At 42.5% G+C, this 13,798-nt stretch overlaps 1 protein-coding gene across 4 annotated transcripts in view; it reads right to left on the bottom strand.

The window, feature by feature from the left end:
* LOC122796727 (exocyst complex component 3-like protein 4) overlaps window positions 1–13,798 on the bottom strand; it is a 2,022,901-nt gene that overhangs the window by 20,779 nt on the left and 1,988,324 nt on the right. The gene's annotated exons all lie outside the window — the stretch shown is intronic.

Here is a 13,798-nt window from a genome sequence, read left to right on the forward strand (position 1 = left end):
TTGCCAGACTGCATAGTACCCCACTATGAGCCTGTGAAGCTATTACATGTCCTTTGTGCATGGTTACTTGGTAGCTCTTACATTTAGATTAGCTATCATGCTATTACAATGTCCCATGCCTGCAAGCCATATGTATCCTGTTATTGTACATGCCAATAGACGATACCTTTGGTATGCATGATATGCGCATTATGCTGTGTAGAATATCTGGCATATCGACCTACAATACTATACATTACACATATTTTACATAGTATCCCATAATGCAAAGCATACTTGCACAGCGGGACCACCTTAGACATGTCATTGCCATTATATGCCCATACACATGCCTACTGTGACAGTATATGAACATATACTATCCCCTGCTATGGCACGTACTTGTTGGACATACCCTACCACTGACGGCGAGTTGTATGGAATTGCTCTGTTTAAAGCCCTCATGTAGCATCCCTTGAGGTGTCTGTGATGTGTACCTTGTGGCCCACTGCTGGACGCACAGTTTCTACAAGCGTTAGTATGCTCAGCAAGACATCACTACATAAATACCTTTTCCCACTTTATGCATTGCGGACACTTTTAATTAATGCAAACCAGGCTATACATACAGTAAATAATTAATACAAAACATGCTACACATAAACTTACATACCGAGTGTTCTACATACCTTGTTATCATTCCAGACTTTCGTCTCTATCTCTCTCACACTGCTTAAACAGGTATATGGTATGAGCATATGGTTTGAATGTCTGGCAAGTCATCCTTATATACGTCGATACCTGTAACATGTGGTTTCCTGCCGCCAATTGGTGTTCCTGAGTGACTAATTACTTGCACATCAGCTGTGCAGCTACTCCATTCGATAATTATGCGGCAACAGTGGGGTATAATTGAATTCTCCACTTGGGCGTTGCCCATTTGCCCTACCTTCGGGGAGACGGTCTGTATTGTGTTTTGTTGTGTGTAATTGCAACTGCTATGTGTAGAGACAAGTATACTTTGGATTCATGTTCCCCATGGATTGTGTGTGACAGCTAGAGTATGTGGTTCTACATGTGGGTGTACCTGTCATCCCAACCGTCTGATAACGGACTATTGAAAACAAAACCTGTAACATTTGTTCCATTATACAACGGCTACAATTTTGCATGGTGCCTTTAATTGTGTCTCTCACAAGGTATGTTGACGGTTATGCAGATGTAATTGACTGACTGGATGTTTGTGCTGTTATTACAGTCTGTATATCTATAGTTTCTAGTGTGGGGGATGTCGGTGGGTGTACGTAGCATATACAGGTTTGTGGGGCTTGCATTTCTACATATTCCATATATATGTGTGTGGGCTCCGTCCCTAATTAAAGATCTATCAGTTAGTAGACTTATGTTACGGGATTTTACATTGGGCTGTTGTTAATTGGTTTCTATATAGTATGCAGGTGAGGTTGATACTTCCATACCTCCGGAATTGCAGCGATATGTAAAGGGATATGTCTAAATGACAGCTATCTCGTGTATTTCTCTCCCAGATATTTGCAGTCATTGCGGTTGTGTTGGTAACAGAACCTCTTTGCCATGGGTTGCCAACTTTTCATATGGCCATTGTTGGACACTTGCGGGACACACAGTGGTGTTTACAGGCCGACACATAGCCACAGTCAGTACACAGGATAGCACATACTTTTATCCTCAATACATACCTATTATTGTGGGACTTTGGCTATTTATCATATTGCATGTAACATTTACGTTTCTTACATACAGGCATAACTATTTAATGCAACTATTACATCATATATATGAGACATATTAATGTCCTACAATCTCGGACATTTGCCCTTTGTAATGTTTTATGTCAGGACACACCTGCCCAGGGAGGGGCTGTCCCTCCTAATGTGGGACAGGTGGTGACCGTATGCCTACAGCTAGCTATACCCATACCTACTGTAATGATCTACCTCCGAGTTGGCACTAACAGACACACGATGTGGACACACACACACAGACACACACACACACACACACACACACACACATTACAGTCACACAGAGATGCACACAGCACCCTCAACACACACATACACAGACTATGGCACTCACAAACAGAGTTGAACACAGTACCTACATGGACCGCAACACCGGCACCGGAACTTCCGGTAGCACTGGGACGAAAAACACTGGTACTGTTTAGTGTTTAACGTAACTGAGTGGAATAAACGAGTTTGGACTTTTTTCAGTGGTTCACGTGTGGATTTCTCTACTTTACACAGCCTGCATTTCATTTACCTTCGCCAGCGGTCGTCAGTCGTGTGTTATGAATGTCGTTGATCTATCTATATATATTTGCAGATATCGTTGAATCCATATATGTCAACATATATCACTCTATCGCCCCTTCTATCTGTATTATATATATGTATATATGTGTACATATATATATGTATATAAATATATATATATATATATATATATATATATATATATATATATATATATATATATATATATATATATATATATATATGTATATATATATATATATATATATATATATATATATATATATATATATATATCTGACAGGGAAAGTGACAGGCAAGCTACACCTTTCATTGTGTACTTGGTGTACACTGTTTCCTGGACTCCGCACGTTTGTGTCTGTACCTGTCACATTACACACCTGCCATAGGTTAGGGTTACCAGCTGTCCCAATTTGCGAGGGACAGTCCCTCTTTGGGCAGTTGTGTCCTGCAAACTATTTGTAAATATGGCAAATGTCCTGAGATTTTAGGATATACTTATTTCCTATAGTTTATGTAATAGTTGCATAAAACAGTTATTCTGTATCTGAACCACCTATATGTTATAGAAACAGAATAAGTAAGTAAACATTACAAGAATAAGCTTTTATCTAGGCAAAACAGTGAAGTTCTGATTTTCGTACTGGCTGGGTGTATGTGTCGGCCTGCAGACATCTGACGTATGTCCCACATTGGTCATTTGAAGAGGTGGCAACCCTACCATAGGTACCACACAAAGGAAACCAACGGCCTGTAAACTCCCAAAGGAAATCCAACAGCAAACTCAGCTAGAGTACACCCAAAGTAAGCAGCTATACAAGCAGATAAATCCAATAAGCGAAAACTGAAAGCTGAAAACTGGAAAACTGGAAAAACTCTGGCAAAACTGCTTTATTTAAGCCTTAAAAATATAGCTTTTTGTCAGTCCACAGACTAACTTCTTCAGAAACAATGTATCCAAAACAAGTTTCAACAGTACTCTTGGCTTTAAAAACTCTGAGTAATGACATCACTTCCTCAAATTGACTTAAAGGGATAGCACACCCTCTTTCCATCACTATGATCATCACACTCCTGGCAGTGGTCATTTTAACCTTCAGAGCAGGCGCTATTAGTACAGGGGTGAATAATGTTGGTTTCACATGTTCTGGACATCATTGACCGTGATCTGCGCAATATTCAGAGCAGCTTATCCCTGTTTCACGCATATCCATATAGTCATATTTAAACATCGCTTACCAGCAGTGGGCAACGCATATTCCCACTAACGTGTGCTAAACATGATCTGATGACCTGCATCCGGCATGCACTACTCGTACCTTCGGGATTACATTACATCCCTTGCAGGACGTGGGACTCGGAACATGCATGACGGTCACTGCATTTAACACATGGACATCTGTGATTTGTACACGTGTTATGTCGTTTTGTACGTGGAGTATACTATGATTGTTACTCCATACTACACTCACATGGGTAACTCCGTTAGTTTACATATTGATGAGTCCAGTTAATGGTATGTCCATGTGATGTTTACTGGATGTGCTCCGGCATTGGGTATGTATATCACGGAGAGCTACACATGATACTGTGCTACACCTTCAAATGACCATAAGTGGGGCATGCTGGGGTGACGAATACCTGTCATGGGTACAACCCATGCCTTGACCAATATCCATGATTATATTATGTGGAGCCCCTCATTAACGCAGCAGGGACTCTGTGCTGAGTGTGTGCAGAATAGTGCTTACACACATGTGCTCCCACGATTGCCTCTGCTCCACTAAGGGACAGTTGGTTACTCAATGTTGTGGCAACAGCAGACACTGTTTGCCCCATTTGGTGTATGCCCTCTGACAATCGGCCGTGTACCTACCGATGTACCTGGGAACCTATACACACAGCACCACAACAGGGGCATGTACTGTTCAGGTGTTGACATTCCATGTTCCAATAGCTGTTGTGTGTACAATGTTTGAGGGCTGCCTATGTAGTATTCACAAAGTGGGCCACCTATGCATTACAATTTACAGGTGGTCATATTTGTGTGCCATCCATTTTACTGTGTGTGCAGGTGGAGAGATGTGTCAGTCCATAGGGGCCTACACTGTCAGAGCATGTGCTATACATTCCCTCTTTGCCAAGGTGTAGGCATATTGGGCACACCTCCGTCTGCCTACTGGGGCTGGCACAGTGTGTTCGTGGTCTGAATCCCTCTGTGCCTGTGATGGCCTTGGCAATTGCGGTGGGCTATGAGGGTCTTCACCATTTTGTCCCTGCTGCAGCTGTTTCCGCAGGATCATATTATGTAGCATGGCACATACTATGATGATGTGGGCACATGTACCTGGAGAGTAATGCAAGGCTCCACCAGATGTGTCCAAGCACTGGAACCATGATTTCAGCATCCCGAACACACGCTCTATGATGATTCTGGTTTTTGCGTGTGCCTCATTATGACGTTCTTGCATGTGTGTGTGTGTGTGTGTGTGTGTGTGTGTGTGTGTGTGTGTGTGTGTGTGTGTGTGTGTGTGTGTGCATTTCTGATGGGAGGCATCATCCATGGCACCAGTGCATAGCAAGCATCCCCCACAAGGTAGCCATGTGGGATGCCCCCCCCTGACAAATACATGATACAGCTGTGAGGTATGCCAGATATGGGAGTCATGGTAGCTTCCAGGGCTGCCAGCACACACATCCATTATAATGCCCTGGGCATTGCACATGACCTGGCAGTTGATGGAGTGGAATCCTTTGCAGTTTATGTAGCGCCTACCATGCTCACCGGGTGGTGACTTGATTTGTATGTGCATGCAGTCTATCACACCCAGTACCTCTGGGTAGTGTGCCACACAGTGGAAGTGACGCATATTGCTGGCCATCTCCTCCTGAGTTCGGGGGAAGTATATATGCTCATTGGCATGTGGTAACATGGCATCCAGGAACTGGTGTAGTACCCTGGATGCTGATGCCTGTGAGATCCCCATTATATCTCCAGTTGGCCTTTGAAAGGTACCTGTGGCTAGTATTCACAAGCTTACACATACCTTCATGTCCACTGGGATGAGGTCCCCTCTGTTGTTTCTGGTTCTCAGGTGTGGCCGGCACAGCTCCACTATTTGCTGTAAGATGTCCCTGTCCATCCTGTAATGCTCTACTATCTCTAGATCATGTAGCCCCTGGTAGGTTACCCTTGGTCTGCACACTCTTCTCCTCCTCCGGGGCCTGCGGTGGTTGTCTGCATCATCCTCCACAACACTGTCAGTCTCTAACACCTGCTGATGAATCACAGCTATGGCAGCTCCCAACATGTACATTTTAAAAGTTCCCCATGTGTTTACACTTATGATGCAGTGTTTGGGAATACACAGGTGTGTGTAGGGTGCTTTCACACTTTATACTACTGTGCTGTGAACACCGATTATGTCATAGGGTGTGTATGTACGATCGTAGCTACAGGGTATCTTATGTGTTTTACTACCGGAACTACTAATGTGGTGCCTTTGGTGTTGAATTACATTTGGTTGCCGTGGATTACCTCTTGACCTTCCCTTCACATTTCTGCATGTTCCACCTACCATTTTCTGGCATGCATCCAGCAGCCTGCTTTCATTTGTACTTTCCTAGACCTGGCTTATCTTGCGTAATGTGTGCTATTGCCGGTCTACTGTCGGTTTGCTTTGCTCTGCTATGACAGATCTCCTATCTTTGCAATCCAATGCCTCCCCTCCTTTCTTTGCATTCCAATGCCTCCCCTATCCTGTTTTACAGGTTTCTGCGAGCAGACTTGTCAGCTGCCATCGATTGGCCGCCGTGAGGTGATTGGTGTTAATTGTTCCTTAGTACTCCAATTACCCTACTTCGGCATTTCATTCTTTTCTTCCCCTGACCTTCCTGTTTGTGCTATTGTTCACGGCGTGTGCATCCGCTTACCGGGTTTCGGGCACATTTTCATCCTCGTACACATACGCTTTCAGGCACCATGTGTGCTCTCAGCTAAACGATTCTATACCTTCCTCCCCACCACTGTCCTGCAGCTTTGTTTAGCAATGGCCAGACCAGATTTGCAATGCTCCAATGTGCTTACTGCTACGGTGACACACCCCTCTACTGATGTCATGTATCTCCTCTGAGCCACTCCTCAGTGTTATAGCACTGCACCATATGGTACAACCTTCATCCGGCGGGACGTTTGCGATTCAGTATTACCTGCCTCATTTGCATGGCATTGACTACTAATTCAGTTACCACGCCAAACACTGTCGTAGGCCCTTAGCAACCCTTGCACCTTGGTTGTGGTGTTCTATGCCTACCATTGCGTATTATGGTGTAAACCTGATTTGTATTACTAGCCATTGGCATATGTCAATTTTGTAATACATGAGTCTCGTCCGCTTCCATAGCTCCGATGTTCTGTTTTGGAAAATGTAAACCGTGTTTTTTGGTTTACATTTCCATGGGCTTACGCTACACCTGCACCACTTCATGAATCGCTATCTGCCTTCATTTGCATGGTGCGACACTGCGCATGGGGTGATTAGCATACCTATGCCAAGGGCTGTGCAGTTCTGGCGTACGCCGGTAGTGCACGTGGAATTGGATCATACCTGAATCGCTCGACGGCCATATTTGGCATTATTCCACCTACGCTATGCCTGCGCCTGGCGCAAGCTTCATGAATCCCGGGGAATGTGAGTACAGACAATTTTAATTTAAGTTCTAAATAATCATTACCTTAGGATGCTATATATACATATTTTTTCTATTTCCTAGTAACAAACCAAGCCTGTTTTGTCATATACATTACTAAACCCATCTCTCATTATCTATGAACAGTTCACTGGTTCAATGGTCATTTGGATGAAATGATTTTATAGAATGTTGGATGCTGAAATTTTCTCAGAAAGAGAGACAGTACTTAAGTTAGGGTAGAGACCTCAGTAACTACATTCACTGAAAATACTACAGGTGATATTACATCTTTTTAAATGAATGTGTACACTAGTACTACAGCAAGGATAAGACACTGACATATGAAGTGAAATGCAAGCAGAAGGGCAGTGTAATGCTATAGCAGGGCAGTGTTAAGAGACAGTGTAATGCTATAGCAGGGCAGTGTTAAGAGATAGTGTAATGCTGTACCAGGGCAGTGTTAAGAGACAGTGTGATGCTGTAGCAGGGCAATGTTAAGAGACAGTGTAATGCTATAGCAGGGCAGTGTTAAGAGACAGTGTGATGCTGTAGTAGGGCAGTGTTAAGAGACAGTGTAATGTTATAGCAAGGCAGTGTTAAGAGACAGTGTAATGCTACAGCAGGGTAGTGTTAAGAGAAAGTGTAATGCTATACCAGGGCAGTGTTAAGAGACAGTGTAATGCTATAGCAAGGCAGTGTTAATAGACAGTGTGATGCTGTACCAGGGCAGTGTTAAGAGACAGTGTGATGCTGTAGCAGTATACCAAAGGACCAGCATGACTGTAATGGCACATGGATTATTTGCATGATATCATAGCAAAGACATCCTTTTGTACCCAAAGCAGTATGAGTGACTATGTGCAGTACCATGTTGGCTAGTGGCAGTCTGCAGCACAAAGCAACTGATGGGACAGCATAACACAAAACAACACCCAAGAGAAACAATGTCAGTTTATACACAAAACTGACCAACTAATCTTAAAATTAAGTAACCCGAGATTATGAAGTCGAACCATTCTCAACAACGAAACCCACAATCCAAAATCACACAATCATGAGCATACATACACCATATACCACTTAACATAGACACCATTCCACCCACAGCACACAAACCACACAACCCTACACTACATATAAGCAGGGGGGCCAGCACCCCTGCACCCCCACACCCCCCCTACTTATATATACCAACTCTGAGGTCGCACATAACATAAGAAAACAAACTCACACTATGCCATCCTCCACTTGCTCGCACACAACTACACATCACACATACACAAACATCAACAAATCCAACACCTACCCTTACCCACACACACAATGTACAAAAACTCACTTACCTGCAATTTCAGGCACCATAACACTACACACGACTTACCAGAAATGGATAAGTGCAGATTCCAGATATTCAAATTCGCTCTTATGCACTTTCGGCATTTTGGTTTTCAGCTTCATGGTCTCGGGATACTGAATTTCGAGATTTCAGTAATTCGAGATTATGAAGTGAAATATATTATATATATATATATATATATATATATATATATATATATATATATATATATATATATATATATATATATATTGAGGTAGGGCACTATGTGTGTGTGTGTGTGTGTGTGTGTGTGTGTGTGTGTGTGTGTGTGTGTGTGTATAGAGAGACAGAAAAATATGTAGGGCAACAGGCCAAATGGCCACAACACTGACAACCAGAATTTTGGGAATTACCCAAGAGCAAGCAAAACCAAAAGCAAGTGTTTTGCAAGAAGGCTTGGCATGTGCATACCTTGTTAATTACATATATTAACTCTGTGGCTGCACAATCCTCAGGGAAAAGGGAATATTTCTCTACCTGGGGATTATTGATCTCACACACCTGTAGACCATCTTTTTCATCAAACCAAATGGTATCGAGCAAGCTGATGTCAACTTTTAGATTTGATCTCCTATCATACAACTATATATATATATATATATATATATATATATATATATATATATATATATATATATATATATATATATATATATATATATATATAAGACCAAGGTGGGAAGTTTCAAAGCCCCCATGCTAAGGGATAACACTGCCTAAGCTGCAAAATCCTTTACTAATGCACTCTACGGGCACCTACAAGAATGTATGGCTTGTGCTATCCCAAACAAAACCAAGACACTCTCCTCTAAGAAAAGGAAACCAGTCTGGTGGACCCCTGCCATAAGCAAGCTATACAATAGAAGGAGGAAACTAGTACAGAAAAGAGTAAAATCCCAAGAAGAGAAGACATCCCTGATCAGTATCAGCAAGAAACTACGTTCCTTCATAAAATCATCCAAGGCTAGCTTCAAAAGAAAAATTGCCATGGACTCCAAAGATAACCACAAGGCATTCTTTAGCTATGTCAAGAATCTAAATGACAATTCTCAGATCTGCTCGGAGTTAGTGCAGAATGGCACAAAATACACTGAACCAACCAATATAGCCAACATCCAGGGAGATAGGTTCAGTGCAAACTTCATCCCCCCTCTCACCCCCAAAAGGGCCCATAACTATACCAGAAGAATGTAGTGCCCTTGAAATCACAGACAATCAGGTTAAAACAGCCCTCTCCAAAGCCAAAAACATAGCATCCGGCTGTGTCCTACATGAGATCAAAGATGAACTAACCCCTCACCTAAACACACTGTTTAAACTCAGCCTCTCCACAGGCTATGTGCCCACAGAGTGGCACACAGCAATGGTTATTCCGCTTCACAAAGGTGGAGCCACAATGGACCTCGGGAACTATCGCCCTATATGCCTGACTAGCTTGGTCTGCAAAGCTATGGAGCGCATCATCAGAGATCTCATTAACAGAGACATTGAGAACCTCCAAACACTAGACCCTACCCAGTTCGGCTTTGTTAAGGGCAGATCATGCCTCCTAAACCTGGTGGACTTCTTTGAGACAGTTACCAAGGCAATAGATGAGGGAAAGTTGGTCCACACAGCCTACCTAGACCTTGCAAAGGCCTCTGGTACCATTTCCTACTCAGGTATTATAGACAAGCTCAGCAGCCTGAACATAAACCCCTATGTCATGAGATGGGTTGCCAACTGGCTCACAGACAGAACCCACATGGTAAGAGTTGCAGGAGCTAGGTCTGACTCTAAACCAGTTACAAGTGGTGTTCCCCAGGGCTCAGCCCTAGGACCCTTCTTGTTCAGCATATACTTCTCAGAGGTACAGGCATGCAGAGGAGGACTATGGCTGCCCAAGTTCACAGATGACTGCAAACTAGGGGCTATAATTGACTCTTCAGCTGGCAGAGGCCTCCTCCAAAAGGGTCTCACTGAGGCAGATACCTGGAGTCAAAACCTTGGCCTTAAGCTAAATGCCAAAAAGTGCATAGTCATCCCCTTTGGAAAAAACAAAGTACCCACAAACTACCACATAGGTAGTAGCCCCCTAAATACGGAAGACGTAATAAGGGATCTGGGGACCCAAGTAGATAGTGACCTCTCCTTTGATAATCACATTGCCAAAGTGGTTAGAAAATCCTTCTATGTGGCCCACCTAATCACAAAAGGGTTTGCATCCAGATCGAAAGAGGTCATTGGGACCCTGTACGCATCACTCATCAGATGCATCATAGAGTACAATGCCCCATTTGGGATGTACCTTACAAAACACCTGAAACAACTGGAAAGATCACAGAAGTACCTCACCAAGAGGATCATTGGCTTCAAGCAGATGCCCTATGCAGCTCAACTGAAGAAACTCCAGTTGTACTCGGTTGCATACCACCTACTCAGAGGTGACCTCTGCCTGACATACAAGGCCATGTCCAACTGAATTGATGGACATGCTCCACCTAAAGAAAACCATATCCCCTCAAGCCACACACTCCAGGGATTTAAACCTCACCACAACAATAAATAGGACTGCTGGAGGGATAGATTCCTGTCCTAGAGACTTCCCATACTCTGGAACAAGATTCCATTCTACATTAGGCAGAGCTCCTCACTAACCCTCTTCAAGTGAAACCTTAACGAGTGGATGGGAAACAGAAAGTTTACCCCAGGGATCATTTCAGTGTCTCTGCTGGACAGAGGCACAGGGAACTAATCTAAGGGGCAGCAAAAGCCAACACATTCCAACTAGGCTTATAAATGCCTTTGGGCATATAGCCTAGTACCTACCTATGAACCTATGAACCTAAACATATTACGGACACCACTAGTGAACACAACTTTAGATTTATGGTTATTGAGACTATGCATGTAGATATGAGGTCAGGTGACATATTCAACAAAATGGAATTATGGGAATTATATTGGATCTTGCAGTTGCAGGCAGATAAATGCAAAGGGCTGAATGGCCAAGTTTCATTAAGGCCAGCACTGAAAGCTAGAGGCGGTTCAGGTGAAAGGAATAGTGTTTTTAAGTGGGAGGGTCAATGAAGTGTAATTAAGGAATTTTATTGGTTGGAATTATATGTGTATACAGTATTTATTGAAGTTGCACTTTACAATATTGTATGGTCTGACAAAGCTGATTTACTCAAAGAAAGCACTTACTGTTCTTTTATTCTGCACTGTGGAAGTTATTAAAACCATCTGCTTTTACCTTTGCTGAGACACAGTGTTTTTTTATGTGCTTTTATTCTTTTTTGACTTGTTACCACTGGGTTACCTCCATTGTGTTTGCCGTTTGCTTTCTTTGCTATTTGCTTTGTGCACTGGAGGTAATCATGGTGGACAGCCAAAATTTCAATGTGCAATTGGATTTTAATCCAGAACAAACAGGCTTGAGTAGAGAAAAGGGTTAGGTGAATCAGTTGCTGTGTTTGGATAAGAATCCGCTTTTGCTGATAAACTTCAGAGCTGAGGAAGCTTGTACAGATATTACAGGTATGGACAGTGAAAGATTCCACACTGAGTTTAAGACATTAGAAAATTATTTGTTTGAATTTAAATGATCACAGTGGCAACGTCATCACTATGAGGCATATCTCCACCACAGGATTCTACCTCGGGACATGCGAGTATTAACGATGTCTACATATGGGACCACACACACATAGAACTGCATAGGCAATGGCAGGAATTGAATTTAGAGACTAACTTTGGCTAGTTAAAGCTGCTGATTGAGTACTTCAAACCAGTAGAGTTGTCTCTAGTTGAAAGGATTAAGGAGCATCAGCAAAAACTGATTCTTTTCCTGCAGATTCAGTTGTAACTAAATTGAATGAAGTGGTTAATGCAGTGACAGTGTATGAACTACATCTGTGGCAACTAAAAACAAGGAAATTTGAAAGAGACTTGATTGATTTTAGAAGTGGTCTGCTGTTCTCTTGGCTGAGAGCATAAACTCGTATTCCTGATCAAACAGCAGCAGATCACCAATCTATTGGAGGGCGAGCACAGAGTTCTAACCAATCATGTGGAGTGGGGTGGGCATCCAGAAGTCAGAAGCACCTGTGATTGAGGAAGCATTCAGAGGCACTAACCAATTGCATAGGTCCAGTGCTCAACCACTGGTTCTGAGAATGGAGAAAAGGGAACATATCTATGTCTGAAAACTGGCAGATTGGAGTCTTCACAGAGTTTTTTTATGCTACCATTACCAGTGGTGGTGGTGCTGCGGTAGCGTTGTCACCTCACAGTAAGATGCTGTCCGGTTCGATTCTCAGCTAGTGCGTCTTCTGCATGGAGGCATGCGTGAATGGGTGTATCTTCGTTAAAGGTTGTGCATCAGGCCTGGCAAGCTGGTATGTAAAAATCAACTGCCAATCATTAGTGGACCGGATTTCTGCTGTGGTGACCCCTAACCGGGAAAAGCCGAAAGACACAAACAAACCAGTATGGAAAAAAGGAATTGTTGGAAGGGGTCAGTCCAAGTGCAGGGGTCGGAAGAGAAGAATGAACTCAAAGGAATATTTGACAAACTGCTCGTTGTGGGAGAAGGACCCAACAAGTTAGTACACAACATATGTAACAGTGCACTTAACAGGTTTGAACTTTCTGCATTGCAAAAAGGACCGTCTTTTGTCCCAGCAAGTGCACTGGATCTGGGACATGTAATGTTGGACAATAAATTATATGCTCATAATTTACACTTGCAGACTATGGTTTCTTGTGATACCTATGTTTTTAGGAAACCTAGTGAGTTCAATCTGGTTTTAAATGCAAGTTTGGATGTATTTTGTAATGAATGTGAATATGACCTCTCAAAGTTGCTCAATAGTACAAGCAGTGTAAGGAAAAGGTTTAATTTAAATGAGGATGAAATGCCAACCTTCTTTGAGTTGCATTCAGATAATAGTATTTTGAGATGCCCTGTGGATAAGGGTGGAGCAGCAGTGGTTATGGATGCAAATTATTACAGGGCTGAGATTAATGGGATGTTGAGTGATACCAATATCTATGAGGTTACTGATATCACTCAGGTTTATGATATCATTAGGAGTGCGAACCTTAATTTGCAGGAATGTTGGTTAGGAGGTATTATTCCTGAGAGCTTGTATAAGTATTTGATTGTAGAAAAGACAGTGATTCCTTTGTTTCAAGATCTACCAAAAATCCACTAGGATATGATTAGACCTCCGTTTAGACCTAGCATGTCGGAAGGGGATGGCTCACTGAGTCAATGTTGATTTACACAGAGAAGTGTTTAAGATCAGTGGTTAATGAAGTATACAATGCTTTAATGGATATCAAACACTTTTTGTCAGATTTATTCTCATGCCTAAGTAAGGAGACCCTAAGGGACACAGTTTTATTTGTTACCATGGATATCTGCTCACTTTTTACTTTGATCTTT

Source organism: Protopterus annectens, chromosome 3.part0 (assembly GCF_019279795.1).
Source record: "Protopterus annectens isolate FY-2018-M chromosome 3.part0, PAN1.0, whole genome shotgun sequence".
Classification (NCBI taxonomy): domain Eukaryota; kingdom Metazoa; phylum Chordata; order Ceratodontiformes; family Protopteridae; genus Protopterus; species Protopterus annectens.